A 16,749-nucleotide genomic window follows, 5' to 3' on the forward strand; every position below is an offset into this window, starting at 1 on the left:
TGAATATCTGAGATGCCCTGGTTTTCCGCCAAAAGAAACTCGATCACTGCCCGTTGTTTGCAACGCACATCCGTTACAGACGCCATTTTAACAGCTCCGTACAGCGCTGCCACCTGTCGGAAGTCAATGAAACTATACGAGACGAAGCGGGAATGTTTGAAAATATTCCACAAGAAATTTCCGGTTTTTTCAACCAAAATTGGCCGAGAAAAAAAATGTGTTGCATTACTTATTGAACTGCCCTCGTATCTAGCGGTGTATGAACACAACCTCATGATCGGTGGATCCTGCACGTCAGCAGGGGACTGTTGAAACTGGTCGAGGCTCTGTAATGATGTGGGGCGACTGTAGTTAGAGTGATATAGGACCCCTTATACGTCTAGATAGATGGGTGACACGTATGTAAGCACGGTGTCTGATCACCTGCATCCATTCATGTCCACTGTGCATTCCGACGGACTTCGGCAATTCCTGCAAGACAATGCGACACCCCACACGTCCAAATGCTTCAAATGGCTCTGAGCACTATGGGACTGAGGTCATCAGTCCCCTACAACTTAGAACTACTTAAGGGGCTCCGGAAAGGCTCAAAATCATGAAAAGTTCAATTATTACTTTTTTGCGTTTTCTGAATCTGCAGACTATTACCTTTTAATAGATATATAATTTATTCAATTCCGAAGACTACAACTATTTTTAAATTTTTTTTTTGAAATGTGTTCTACATGGGCGTGACCCACTGTGGCGCTGTTAAACTGCTGTCAAATGGTGTTATTATTAACGTCCGTGTTCATGAGGTACATTTTAGTGATGTGAGATAAAGTATGTGTTGTGGCTAACCTGTGATGGTTCAATATATATCGGTGGTGTGATTGTCGATTGTTTCATGTTTATTTACTCTGTCGTTATCTCGAAAATATTCGTAATTAATTCTGTTTCTTGAGTCTCTCTTTTGTTGAAGTATAATAATGAGTAAAAGTAAAGTTATTAGAAATCCTCTGAAGGCTTTTAAGAAAAGGAGAAATGTTGGAAAGCCAAAGGTATGTGTTATTACTGTAAACAATAAAGACGATGAAAATCCCCAACATAGCTTGTGTCCCAAAGAAGAAGACAGTTGGTGTAAATGTAACAAAGGATTGCTAACTGGTGAAGTGTACACTCATAAGCACAGTCTGCCTCATGCAATAATGGAGGTGATAAAACCTATTTTCAGAGACTTAGCAGCACCTGAACTGTTGAAAAAGTGTATTCACGGAAAAACTCAAAACCCCAATGAAAGTGTAAATAGTGTTATATGGTCGAGAATCCCCAAGACTGTATTTGTTGGAATAGAAACACTTCACTTTGGTGTGTATGATGCTGTTGCGACTTTCAATGATGGCAACATTGTAAGGTGCAAGGTATTTAGAAATATGGGAATGAAGATAGGTTCTAACATGGTACGAGCGATGCTTGCTTTAGACAAGGAACGCCTTCGGGCTGCAGACAGGGCTGTAAAGAGTCTAGAAATACAAGCGAGAGTAAACAGGAGGAGGAACAAGAGGAAGCTGGAGGAGGAGTTTGCAGAGGATGAAGATAATCCATCCTATGGACCTGGAATGCACTAAAAAGTTAATCCAATCTTTGTCGCTCGATTCCCAAAACTTTTATTTTCTCATACTAATTACATGTTTTCTAAGGATCTTCCAAACATATTTGTTTCAAACTTTCAGTAAATGTTACACAGTACCTTCTGCATAATTTAACACAGCCTTTTTCCAAAAAACTGTATATTTTTGAATATATAACTAAAAAATTGCAAAAAAATGTTGTGAATTTTCATTACAATTGAAAAAAAATCATCTTTAATAACTGAACTAAAATTTTGTAAAATCCCTGTGTTAATTTGTAGCCCATATTCCAATAAATAATCTGTAAAAAGTTCAACTTCCTACCTCAAATACTTTGTGAGGAAAGATGTAATTTATAAGCGTTATTTTAACATTGCAAGTATAGGGCGTTCCGGAGCCCCTTAAACCTAACTAACCTAAGGACATCACACACATCCATGCCTGAGGCAGGATTCGAACCTGCGACCGTAGCAGCAGCGCGGTTCCGGACTGAAGCGCCTAGAACCGGTCGGCCACCGCGGCCGCAATGGAATGAGCAGCCTGATGGATAAAGAATACGGATTGAGAGAAAAGAAAGACGAAAGTAGTAAGTAGGAGAAATGACAATAGCGAGAAACTTAACATCAGGAATGGGGACCACGAAGGAGATGAAGTTAAGTAATTCTGCTACCTAGGCAGCAAAATAACCATGATGCACGGAGAAAGGAGTACATAAGAATTACACTATCACTGGCAGAAAGGGCATTCCTAGCCAAGAGAAATCTACTAGTATCAGATATAGGTTTTAATTTGAGGAAGAAATTTCTGAGAATGTCCATTCGAAGCATTGTATGATAACGAAATATTGACTTCGGGAAAACCGTAACAGAAAAGAATCGAAGCTAGTAAGGCACGGAATGAGGAGGTTGTGCACAGAACGGCAGAGGAATGGAACATGTGGAAAATATTTACAAGAAGAAGTTGCAGAGTGATAGGACATCATTTAAGACATTAGGGAGTGACTTCCTGGGTACTAGAGGGAGATGTAGAGGGTAAAAAACAGTTGAGGAAGACAGAGGTTGGAATGTATTCAGCAAATAATTGACGAAGTAGGTTGCAAGTGCTACTCAGAGATGAAAAGGTTGGCGAAAGAGAGGAATTCCTGGAGGGCCACATCAAACAAGTCAGAAGACTGATGATTCAAAAACAAAAACAAAACAAAAAAGCACTATCTGGGAGGTAAGCTGCATGGTCAGTTACATCGATACCAACCTGGGATGAGACGCCTTCCTCTGCCACGTGCCACACTAAGCTCACCCGTGTCTTGGAATTTCGTAATCAGTTTCTGTATACCATTTAGCGACACCTGGTCTCTTCTCAGACCTTGCAGTCGGCGATAATCTCTCAATGCAACACAGCAATTGCTGCCAGTCACGTTATGGCTTGTCAATTGTCAGCGTGGATTTCAAACCGTCATACGAGGTGCAATCAAGTTTTAAGGGGCTCCGGAAAGGCTCAAAATCATGAAAAGTTCAATTTTTACTTTTTTTGCGTATTCTGAATCTGCAGACTATTACCTTTTAATAGATATATAATTTATTCAATTCCGAATACTACAACTATTTTTAATTTTTTTTTCAAATGTGTTCTACATGGGCGTGACCCACTGTGGCGCTGTTAAACTGCTGTCAAATGGTGTTATTATTAACGTCCGTGTTCATCAGGTACATTTTAGTGATGTGAGATAAGGTATGTGTTGTGGCTAACCTGTGATGGTTCAATATATATCGCTGGTGTGATTGTCGATTGTTTCATGTTTATTTACTCTGTCGTTATCTCGAAAATATTCGTAATTAATTCTGTTTCTTGAGTCTCTGTTTTGTTGGAGTATAATAATGAGTAAAAGTAAAGTTATTAGAAATCCTCTGAAGGCTTTTAAGAAAAGGAGAAATGTTGGAAAGCCAAAGGTATTTAGAAATATGGGAATGAGGATAGGTTCTAACATGGTACGAGCGATGCTTGCTTTAGACAAGGAACGCCTTCGGGCTGCAGACAGGGCTGTAAAGAGTCTAGAAATACAAGCAAGAGTAAACAGGAGGAGGAACAAGAGGAAGCTGGAGGAGGAGTTTGCAGAGGATGAAGATAATCCATCCTATGGACCTGGAATGCACTAAAAAGTTAATCCAATCTTTGTCGCTCGATTCCCAAAACTTTTATTTTCTCATACTAATTACATGTTTTCTAAGGATCTTCCAAACATATTTGTTTCAAACTTTCAGTAAATCTTACACAGTACCTACTGCATAATTTAACACAGCCTTTTTCCAAAAAACTGCATATTTTTGAATATATAAATAGAAAAGTGCAAAAAAATGTGAATTTTCATTACAATTGAAAAAAAATCATCTTTAATAACTGAACTAAAATTTTGTAAAATCCCTGTGTTAAGTTGTAGCCCATATTCCAATAAATAATCTGTAAAAAGTTCAACTTCCTACCTCAAATACTTTGTGAGGAAAGATGTAATTTATAAGCGTTATTTTAACATTGCAAGTATAGGGCGTTCCGGAGCCCCTTAACGCCTCCCATTTTTTTTCTAATTAACTACTCATCCGAAATCGATGAAACTGGCGTTACTTCTCGACGTAATCGCCCTGCAGACGTACACGTTTTTCGCAACGCTGACGCCATGATTCCAGGGCAGCGGCGAAGGCTTCTTTAGGAGTCTGTTTTGACCACTGGAAAATCGCTGAGACAATAGCAGCACGGCTGGTGAATGTGCGGCCACGGAGAGTGTCTTTCATTGTTGGAAAAAGCCAAAAGTAACTAGGAGCCAGGTCATGTGAGTAGGGAGCACGAGGAATCACTTCAAAGTTGTTATCATGAAGAAACTGTTGCGTAACGTTAGCTCGATGTGCGGGTGCGTTGTCTCGGTGAAACAGCACACGCGCAGCCCTTCCCGGACGTTTTTGTTGCAGTGCAGGAAGGAGTTTGTTCTTCAAAACATTTTCGTAGGATCCACCTGTTAGTGTAGTGCCCTTTGGAACGCAATGGGTAAGGATTACGCCCTCGCTGTCCCAGAATATGGACACCATCATTTCTTCAGCACTGGCGGTTACCCGAAATTTTTTTGCTGGCGGTGAATCTGGGTGCTTCCATTGAGCCGACTGGCGCTCTGTTTCTGGATTGAAAAATGGCATCCACGTCTCATCCATTGTCACAACCGACGAAAAGAAAGTCCCATTCGTGCTGTCGTTGCGCGTCAACATTGCTCGGCAACATACCACACGGGCAGCCGTGTGGTCGTCCGTCAGCATTCGTGGCACCCACCTGGATGACACTTTTCGCATTTTCAGGTCGTCGTGCAGGATTGTGTGCACAGAACCCACAGAAATGCCAACTCTGGAGGCGATCTGTTCGACAGTCATTCGGCGATCCCCCAAAACAATTCTCTCCACTTTCTCGATCGTGTCGTCAGACCGGCTTGTGCGAGCCCGAGGTTGTATCGGTTTGTTGTCACATGATGTTCTGCCTTCATTAAACTGTCGCACCCACGAACGCACTTTCGACACATCCATAACTCCATCACCACATGTCTCCTTCAACTGTTGATGAATTTCAATTGGTTTCACACCACGCAAATTCAGAAAACGAATGATTGCACGCTGTTCAAGTAAGGAAAACGTCGCCATTTTAAGTATTTAAAACAATTCTCATTCTCGCCGCTGGCGGTAAAATTCCATCTGCCTTACGGTGCTGCCATCTCTGGGACGTATTGACTATGTACGTGGCCTCATTTTAAAACAATGTATGTTTCTATCTCTTTCCAGTCTCGAGAAAAAAAATCGGAGGCCTTCGAACTTGAATGCACCTCGTACAAACAATCTATAGCGCCAGATTTTTACCTGGTGGCCATAGCTGGAACTAACAGTTTTCCCAGTGTAAATGTGTTCCGCATTAACGCATTGGCATGTACGCCAAGTTTCACTGCCAGAAGATAATTACAGCCGACACTGGACCTCGGCGAGTGGCTACACTTTAATTAGACTGATGAGCCAGAGGCCGCAGCCACCACGAGAAGTGGCATGGACGGAGCATGGACTACACTAATGTCTGAATCAGTACTATAGGGAATTGACACCACGAATCCCGTAGATCTGTCCATATATCGGTAAGAGCACGAGGGGGTGAGCACATCTTCTTAACAGCAAGTTGCAAGGAATCATATGCTCAGTAATATTGATGTCTGGGGAGTTTGGTGGCCAGTGTTCATGGCGCCACTCTGTAGCAATTCCGGACGTGTAGGGTGTCGCATTGTCCTGCTGGAACTGTCCAAGTCCGTCGGAATGCACAATCGACATGAATGGATCCAGGTTATCAGACAGGATGCTTACGTACGTGTCACCTGTCAGAGTCGTATCTGGACGTCTCAGGTGTCCCATATAACTCCAAATGCACACCGCGCCACACCATTACAGAGCCTCCATCAGATTGAACAGTCCCCTGCTGAGAAGCAGGATCCTTGGATTCGTGAGGCTGTCTCCACACCACACACGTCCATCCATTCGATACAATTTGAAACGAGACTCGTCCGACCAGCCGGCCGTTGTGGCCGAGCGGTTCTAGGCGCTTCAGTCCGGAGCCGCGCTTCTGTTACGGTCGCAGGTTCGAATCCTGCCTCGGGCATGGATGTGTGTGGTGTCCTTAGGTCAGTTAGGTTTAGGTAGTTCTAAGTCTAGAGGACTGACGACCTCAGATGTTAAGTCCAATAGTGCTTAGAGCCATTTGAACAGTTTGAACTCGTCCGACGAGGAAACATTTTCCAGTCAGCACAGACGAGACGTAAAGTTTTATGTCGTGCAGTCTTCAAGGGTACAGGGGTGGGTTTTCGGCTCCGGAAGTCCATATCGATGATGTTTCGTTGAATAGTCCACACGCAGTTACTTGTTGATAGGCCAGCACTGAAATCTGTAGCAATTTGCGAAAGGGTTGAACCTCTGTCATGTTGAACGATTATCTTCAGTCATCGTCGGTCCCATTCTTGCACGATCTTCTTCCGAGCGCAGCGATATCGGGGATTTGATGTTTTCCCGGATTCTTGATATTCACGGTTGTTGTTGTTGTTGTGGTCTTCAGTCCTGAAACTGGTTTGATGCAGCTCTCCATGCTACTCTATCCTGTGCAAGCTTCTTCATCTCCCAGTACCTACTGCAACCTACATCCTTCTGAATCTGCTTAGTGTATTCATCTCTTGGTCTCCCTCTACGATTTTTACCCTCCACACTGCCCTCCAATGCTAAATTTGTGATCCCTTGATGCCTCAAAACATGTTCTACCAACCGATCCCTTCTTCTAGTCAAGTTGTGCCACAAACTTCTCTTCTCCCCAATCCTATTCAGTACCTCCTCATTAGTTATGTGATCTACCCACCTTATCTTCAGCATTCTTCTGTAGCACCACATTTCGAAAGCTTCTATTCTCTTCTCGTCTAAACTAGTTATCATCCATGTTTAACTTCCATACATGGCTACACTCCATGCAAATACTTTCAGAAACGACTTCCTGACACTTAAATCTATACCAGATGTTAACAAATTTCTCTTCTTCAGAAACGATTTCCTTGCCATTGCCAGTCTACATTTTATATCCTCTCTACTTCGACCATCATCAGTTATTTTACTCCCTAAATAGCAAAACTCCTTTACTACTTTAAGTGTCTCATTTTCTAATCTAATTCCCTCAGCATCACCCGACTTAATTCGACTACATTCCATTATCCTCGTTTTGCTTTTGTTGATGTTCATCTTATATCCTCCTTTCAAGACACTGTCCATCCCGTTCAACTGCTCTTCCAAGTCCTTTGCTGTCTCTGACAGAATTACAATGTCATCGGCAAACCTCAAAGTTTTTACTTCTTCTCCATGAATTTTAATACCTACGAATTTTTCTTTTGTTTCCTTTACTGCTTGCTCAATATACAGATTGAATAACATCGGGGAGAGGCTACAACCCTGTCTCACTCCTTTCCCAACCACTGCTTCCCTTTCATGTCCCTCGACTCTTATAGCTGCCATCTGGTTTCTGTACAAATTGTAAATAGCCTTTCGCTCCCTGTATTTTATCCCTGCCACCTTCACAATTTGAAAGAGAGTATTCCAGTTAACATTGTCAAAAGCTTTCTCTAAGTCTAAAAATGCTAGAAACGTAGGTTTGCCTTTTCTTAATCTTTCTTCTAAGATAAGTCGTAAGGTTAGTATTGCCCCACGTGTTCCAACACTTCTACGGAATCCAAACTGATCTTCCCCGAGGTCCGCTTCTACCAGTTTTTCCATTCGTCTGTAAAGAATTCGCGTTAGTATTCTGCAGCTGTGACTTATTAAACTGATAGTTCGGTAATTTTCACATCTGTCAACACCTGCTTTCTTTGGGATTGGAATTATTATATTCTTCTTGAAGTCTGTGGGTATTTCGCCTGTCTCATACATCTTGCTCACCAGATGGTAGAGTTTTGTCATGACTGGCTCTCCCAAGGCCATCAGTAGTTCTAATGGAATGTTCACGGTACACTCGTGAAATGGTCGTACGGGAAAATCCCACATCATCGCTACCTCGGAGATGCTGTGTCCCATCGGTCGTGCGCCGACTGCAACACCACGTTCAAATGTTGTAGCAGCAGTAAGCGATCTAACAACTGCGCCAGACACTTGTCTTATACAAGTGTTTGGTTCAAATGGCTCTGAGCACTATGTGACTTAACTTCTGAGGCCATCAGTCCCCTAGAACTTAGTACTTAAACCTAACTAACCTAAGGATATCACACACATCCATGCCCGAGGCAGGATTCGAACCTGCGACCGTAGCGGTCTCGCGATTCCAGACTGTAGCGCCTAGAACCGCACGGCCACTCCGGCCGGCTATACAGGTGTTCCCGACCTCAGCGCCGTATTCTGCCTGTTTACATATCTCTGTATTTGAATACACGTGCCTTCACCAGTTTCTTTGGTGCTTCAGTGTATGTGAATATGAGAATTGGAAAGATATCGTGACTCCTGAAAATACCATACATATAGATAGAGAGTGTTTCACAATTCATGTCACACACTTCTGGAGGTTGTAGAAGGGTCTTGGTAGATCACGTTCTACATAGGAACCCACGTCCAGAAAAGTCATTCAACGACGCTACACAGCATCAGAGTTATAGGCGCCGGTGTCTGTAAGTAATTCCGCGACGACGTTACAAACTTTCTGCGATTATGTAGAAGGATAAATGTGTCAATTCGAGGTAAGAATCCCTATATAGGAAACGAATGAGCCGAAAGTTATAAACGAAAACCTTTCTGATACATCTGACGGTGGAATACATTGGCGGTAGGTTTTAAGAATTGCCTCGCGTGTTCCAACTTTTCTATGGAATCCAAACTGAACATCTCCGAGGTCTCCTTCTACCAGTTTTTCCATTCATCTGAAAAAATTCTTGTTATTATTTCGCATCCGTGACTTATTAAACTCATAGTTCGGTAATTTTCGCACAACACCTTTTTTCTTTCGAATTTGTTATATTATAATCTTCTTCAAGTCTGAGGGTACTTCGCCAGTCTGGTACAACTTGCTCAGCAAATGGTAGAGTTTTGTCATGGCTGGCTCTCCCAAGGCTATCCGTAGTTCAAACGGAATGTTGTCTACTCCCGGGGCCTTCTTTTGACTTAGGTCTTTCAGTGCTCTGTCAAGTTCTTGACGCAGTATCATCAGTAATAGATCTCCCACTTCATCTTCGTCCTCTTCCATTTCCATAATATTGTCCTCAAGAATATCGCCCTTGTATAGACCTGCTACATACTCCTTACATCTTTCTGCCTTCCCTTCTTTGCTTAGGACTGATTTTCTGTTTGAGTTCTTGATATTCATGCAGGTGGTTCTCTTTTCTCCAAAGATCTCTTTAATTTTCCTGTAGGCAGTATCTGTTGTGACTTGGCAAGACAGCCAAGTCACAATGAGAGGAAGCCGAAAGGCACGCGCTTAAGCTCACGCAGGCTGGCGTGATGTCTGGAACAGGACGATGTCTTGAGAATTGCAATAAAGTACGAAAATCTTGTAATACTTAACTTTAATCCATAATTTGTGTACATAGCTCTTGACGGTACATGCTTCATATAATAAATATCAATTGAATACGGCGCCTTGCTAGGTCGTAGCAAATGACGTAGCTGAAGGCTATGCTAACTATCGTCTCGGCAAATGAGAGCGTATTTGTCAGTTAACCGTGGCTAGCAAAGTCGGCTGTACAACTGGGGCGAGTGCTAGTAAGTCTCTAGACCTGCCGTGTGGCGGCGCTCGGTCTGCAATTACTGACAGTGGCGACACGCGGGTCCGGCGTATACTAATGGACCGCGGCCGATTTAAAGGCTACCACCTAGCAAGTGTGGTGTCTGGCGGTGACAGTATCTATCTTACCCCTAGTGATATATGCTTCTACGTCCTTACATTTGTCCCACGGCTATCCCTCCTCAGCCATTTTGCACTTCCTGTAGATCTCATTTTTGAGACGTTTGTATTCCTTCTCGCCTGCTTCATTTACTGTATTTTTATATCTTCTCCCTTCATCAATTACATTCAATATCTGTTCTGTTACCCAGGGATTTCTACTAGTCCTCGTCTGTTTACCTACTTGATCCTCTGTGCCCTTCACTGTTTCATCTCTCAAAGCTACCCATTCTTCTTCTACTGTATTTCTTTCCCCTGTTCTTGTGAATCGCTCCTTAATGATCTCTCTGAAACTCTCTACAACCTCTCTTTCTTTGAGACTATCCACGTCCCAGCTCCTTAAATTCCTTGGAATTACTGTCCGCAAGTATTCTACCGTTTATACATATGTTTCCATATGTTGAACCTTCCTTCGTTCTTAGCGAAACTAAACTATTAATCGCAAATAATCATTCTCCACGTCATCTGTATTACTAAAACACTAACGCGATGTACATGCGTATTTGCAGGTTGCCTATCTGATGCCTTCCATTAAAAGATATAAGGTTCTGTTAAAGGTTTAATACAGTAAGTAAACCGTGTATGTATCCTGGGACAGCCTGTTTCAAGGCCTGCAAATGCCAAGACCATATTCATCCACTATCTGAGAATGAGACCACTTTAGCTACTTCCAACTAACTCCGCAAATAATTTCAAACCTTTACAAAAAAATTTTGTCGCTGGCACGTTGCACAAAATAATGAAGGGAATTTAATTTCGCTGCCCATGTAGTAAAACTTCACCGTCAGCCAACACACTTTAATTTGTTAAGTCTTTCCTACTGACCTTATTCGAAACACATTTTCCATACAGTATCCACATATACTGCTTAATGTACCTCCACAATTATATAATTGTACGAGACATATTTCAGGTTTGCCCGCATCTCGTGGTCGTGCGGTAGCGTTCTCGCTTCCCACGCCCGGGTTCCCGGGTTCGATTCCCGGCGGGGTCAGGGATTTTCTCTGCCTCGTGATGGCTGGGTGTTGTGTGCTGTCCTTAGGTTAGTTAGGTTTAAGTAGTTCTAAGTTCTAGGGGACTTATGACCACAGCAGTTGAGTCCCATAGTGCTCAGAGCCATTTTTTTTTTTATTTCAGGCTGTCGTAAACATTCCGATTCGTGACAAACCAACTTCTGCTTAAAACGGAGCGCAAATTACCCAAACTAAGCCCCTCCAGTGTTTCAGAATGACAGCACTTGGCGTGACTACCAACAAACTGGAAACATAATTCCAAACATCGTATAAATTTTTTCTCGCTGGCAGTCTTTGTTACATTACTTGCTTATACTGAAAGTACAGTTAAATGCATCTGTAGCTTGTAACATCATGCAAGTTACGAAATTGGTACTGTGATACTTTAACGAAATTATATTGCTAAATTGCTATTTCAAGATTTTGCTTTTATGACTTACATTTTTCTACGATCAAGGCTACAAGAAACGTTTTCGAAGTATGCACTATTTGCCAGAAAGGTCTTATAGAAAAACATACAAGTGTTATCACATTTTTTGATTACGTTTTGGTTTTCACTTTTCTATTTAGTCTGTGGGTCAATAATCCGAAACTAATAAAACCAACACAGTTAGGATTTTGCGTGTTCAACTATAAATGCTTTAGAAGCCTAACATGAAATATATAATACATTATCTCATTTGTACAGTAATCAAAGGTCTTAATCTGTTTTCCATTTACGAGTTTGATTGTTTAATGAACCCGAGGGGGGGGGGGGGGGAGGTGAGGGGAGAGTGCAACTGATTAGTTACTAATACAGAAGTTTGCAATTGTGCGTATTGTAGAGTAAGCATAATGGTTTCGAAATTTGTGTTACTCAGAGGTAATGACTCAGAAATTGAATTATTTTTAGGAACTAAACTCTTCCATTTTTACCTTCTGGTACAACCTTTTTAGTCTCCTTTCATGCTTAGAGAAACTAATATATTAAATCCACTTAATAATTCAGCACGTCACACGAAACTTACGTTTGCTGAAAAATAAACACAATGGTTCGGAAAAGTTGATGACTCAGTCTGCGATATATACATATATACAGCGCCTGAGATGAACATACATACAATGGGTTGACTAACAGCAAACTGAAACCACACTACAAAATTTATCTTGTATCGTCTCATAAATTTATATAGCGATATCTCCACAAAAAGTAGCCCTAAAACTTTAAGGCTTTATTATAACGTGTCTCGATATTTTTCAACACACAGCGAACCTCTGACAAGTACTATGACTATAATTACAACTTTGTGGCACTTACTTATGAAAAGTAATATTTCTTTCTTTAAGATATTCCGAATTGCAACTGTACCAGCAACAGTTCAGCACCATTGCTATTAGTACCAAATTAATGTCTGAAAAAACGGCAGATCCGTGTAATTTTAAAGTTTTTGTCTTGGCGTAACGAGCAAACAACATTTCACTCCAGCGCTACAAGACAATTTTGGTGTGATATTGGCCACATCCGGTACGTACATATACACACAAAATAAATAGGCATTCAGTGGTACGTATCACGAAAGAAACAGCCTGCTATTTAGTTGCAAGAGACCGATCTCACACGCTACGAAAATAGTAATAATCTAATCAGCCAGCTAGGAAATGATTGTGCTCTGTCGCAGGATGCAGTAGAAAGCTGCAAAGGTGGCGGAGTGACACGATAAGAGTAGAACGCTGTTCGTGTATCGAGGAAGTACAGCTTTTGATTTTTCCCCCGACCTGTTTTCTTCGTCACACGCAGTCGCTTTCACTGGGACGTACGCTGGGATGGCCCCTGGCGGGTAGGCAACACGCGCAGCGCTCGCCGGGGCGTGACGTCAGAAGTCTGTCGCCATGGCAACGCGCCGTGACGTGACGCGGCCAATTGGCTGCGTCTGGGGACGGGGGTAGAGGGGGACGGGGGCAGGCGGGGGTGGGGTGCCAGGCGGCCGTCTCGTTACGTGTGACGCGTGGGGGCGGGAATACGCCTGCAACTGAAAGACTTACAGGGACCGCTGGAAAAAAAAAGGGAGGGACTTAACCAAGCAGTTACGTGATAAAATATCAGGGAAACACTGTAACACAACGTGTAGTTGTTATTGTTGTTGTTTTCAATCCGAAGACTAATTGCATCCTGTGCAAGTTTTTCCATCTCCGAATAATTCTGAATCTGCTTACTGTATTCATCGCCTTGTCTCCCTATATAATTTTGGCCCCCCCTCCCCCACACCACACACACGCGCACACACAATTCCCTCTAACACTAAACTGACGATTCCTTGATGCCTCACGGTATGTCCCATTAACGAATTATACCGTTTAGCCAAGTTCCACCATGAATTTCTTTTCCCTCTAGTTCGATTCATTGCCCCCTGATTCTTTTATCAGAGTTACGATCATCCACCGGTAAAAACGGAACCCTTATAGCGTCGGTTTGTTGTTTGTCCGTTTGGCTGTTCAAATGGGTCTGAGCACTTTGGGACTTAACTTCTGAGGCCATCAGTCCCCTAGAACTTAGAACTACTTAAACCTAACCTAAGGACATCACACACATCCATGCCCGAGGCAGGATTCGAACCTGCGACTGTAGCGGTCGCGCGGTTCCAGACTGTAGCGCCTAGAACCGCTCGGCCACCTCGGCCGGCCCGTTTGGTTGTCTGTCTGTTTCTCCAACTGTTAAAAATCCTTTTTCTCAGTAATGAAGTTCAAATTTATATCACGTACTGAAGTCTATGTTTGCTTGACGACGTAAAACATTGAACTAAGTCACTGTAATCAAATGATACTACCATTTATGTCATATACAGGGTGTTTCAAAAATGACCGGTATATTTGAAACGGCAATAAAAACTAAACGAGCAGCGATACAAATACACCGTTTGTTGCAATATGCTTGGGACAACAGTACATTTTCAGGCAGACAAACTTTCGAAATTACAGTAATTAAAATTTTCAACAACAGATGGCGCTGCGGTCTGGGAAACTCTATAGTACGATATTTTCCACATATCCACCATGCGTAGCAATAATATGGCGTAGTCTCTGAATGAAATTACCCGAAACCTTTGACAACGTGTCTGGCGGAATGGCTTCACATGCAGATGAGATGTACTGCTTCAGCTGTTCAATTGTTTCTGGATTCTGGCGGTACACCTGGTCTTTCAAGTGTCCCCACAGAAAGAAGTCACAGGGGTTCATGTCTGGCGAATAGGGAGGCCAATCCACGCCGCCTCCTGTATGTTTCGGATAGCCCAAAGCAATCACACGATCATCGAAATATTCATTCAGGAAATTAAAGACGTCGGCCGTGCGATGTGGCCGGGCACCATCTTGCATAAACCACGAGGTGTTCGCAGTGTCGTCTAAGGCAGTTTGTACCGCCACAAATTCACGAAGAATGTCCAGATAGCGTGATGCAGTAATCGTTTCGGATCTGAAAAATGGGCCAATGATTCCTTTGGAAGACATGGCGGCCCAGACCAGTACTTTTTGAGGATGCAGGGACGATGGGACTGCAACATGGGGCTTTTCGGTTCCCCATATGCGCCAGTTCTGTTTATTGACGAAGCCGTCCAGGTAAAAATAAGCTTCGTCAGTAAACCAAATGCTGCCCACATGCATATCGCCGTCATCAATCCTGTGCACTATATCGTTAGCGAATGTCTCTCGTGCAGCAATGGTAGCGGCGCTGAGGGGTTGCCGCGTTTGAATTTTGTACGGATAGAGGTGTAAACTCTGGCGCACGAGACGATACGTGGACGTTGGCGTCATTTGGACCGCAGCTGCAACACGGCGAACGGAAACCCGAGGCCGCTGTCGGATCACCTGCTGCACTAGCTGCGCGTTGCCCTCTGTGGTTGCCGTACGCGGTCGCCCTACCTTTCCAGCACGTTGATCCGTCACGTTCCCAGTCCGTTGAAATTTTTCAAACAGATCCTTTATTGTATCGCTTTTCGGTCCTTTAGTTACATTAAACCTCCGTTGAAAACTTCGTCTTTCATATCACTTGCAGCGCCATCTGTTGTTGAAAATTGTAACTACTGTAATTTCGAAAGTTTGTCCGCCTGAAAATGTACTGTTGTCCCAAGCATATTGCAAAAAACGGTGTATTTCTATCGCTGCTCGTTTAGTTTTTATTGCCGTTTCAAATATACCGGTCATTTTTGAAACACCCTGTATATTAACACTCGGAAACGCATTCATCAAAACCTAAAGGGTATCCCCTTGGTCTAGAACCATGAATTTTGGCAAATGGTATGTACAACAGAAGGTAAAAATCCGAAAACTGTGAATCTGTAATTACATCATAATAATTCTTTTTTTTTTTTTTTTTTTTTTTTTTTTTTTTTTTTTTTTTTGTCTCGTGTCTTTTGGTCTGTTAAGGCATGTTTCTCTCAGCAACGGCGAGACGTATCAAGTTGAAATTTATGTCGCACACTAAAGTCTATAGGCCATTGGCGGTGAAATTAATGTAAGGCTGTAAGTCAATGAAATGCAAAGCTACGGCTATTTAGGTCACACGTTTTGATACTCGCTCATCAAAATCTATATGGTACTTCCCATTGATCTACAATGGTGTAATTTGGTAAGAAGTAAAGTTTCACACACTGCAAGTAAAGGAACAAGTCCGAAAATTGTTAGCTTGTAACTGTATAATACGAAAAAATATTTCATGTGTCATTTGTTATCCGACATCAAACATTCGCAGACTGCTCTGCGAATGTTCCGTTTCCCGTACAACTTGAAACGCCATTTCGACGTGCAGCAATCGCTCCTTTGGTGTTAAATTCCGAAACAAGTCACATGAGCAATAAAGTTATTCTTCGCCTGGTGTTTGTCTTTTAGGATTACGACGCAGTCAGCCTGACTGGAGAACTACTTTGCCGCACTTACGTTACTGAAATTAAAATATTCTTGAAAATCTTGGAATCCCTGAGGCCGATATCTTGCCAGTGTCAGTGCAGATAAGAGAGAAAAATGGTCGATATTTACGATTCCCTGGGCGGATGAACTGTCTACATACACAAATTTGTATGGGCACACTCACTGCGCGCGTCCCGTTCGCACCTGGACAATTTTTCGATCTGCCCATCTAATCCTCAGCATTCTTCTGTATCACCACATCCCAAAACCTACTGCTCATCGCGCAAGTTTCACTTCTGTGCAAGGCTATAGCCAAAAAATATTCCCTAACTGATAAATTTGTTTTCGATGCTAAGCAGTTCCTCTGTTTCAAAATTGGTTTCCTTCCTGTTGTTGCTCAGCGTTTTATATCCTCTCTACATCAGGGACTATCAGTTACGAACTTTACTTTCTGAGCATCCGCAGCTGTTGAAAGCCATGATGTTAAGAACAATTTCGCGGAAAGTTGGTACAACGCTTGTTTTATTGATACATAACGGGTTTCGGGACCTAAAGGTGTATCAACAGGTGCAGCAATATTAGAATGTCATGTTGTTGTGGTCTTCAGTCCTGAGACTGCTTTGATGCAGCTCTCCATGCTACTATATCCTGTGCAAGCTTCTTCATCTCCCAGTACCTACTGCAACCTACATCCTTCTGAATCTGCTTGGTGTATTCATCTCTTGGTCTCCCTCTACGATTTTTACCCTCCACGCTGCCCTCCAATACTAAATTTGTGATCCCTTGAT

This window comes from Schistocerca nitens, chromosome 11 (genome assembly GCF_023898315.1).
Source record: "Schistocerca nitens isolate TAMUIC-IGC-003100 chromosome 11, iqSchNite1.1, whole genome shotgun sequence".
NCBI lineage: Eukaryota > Metazoa > Arthropoda > Insecta > Orthoptera > Acrididae > Schistocerca > Schistocerca nitens.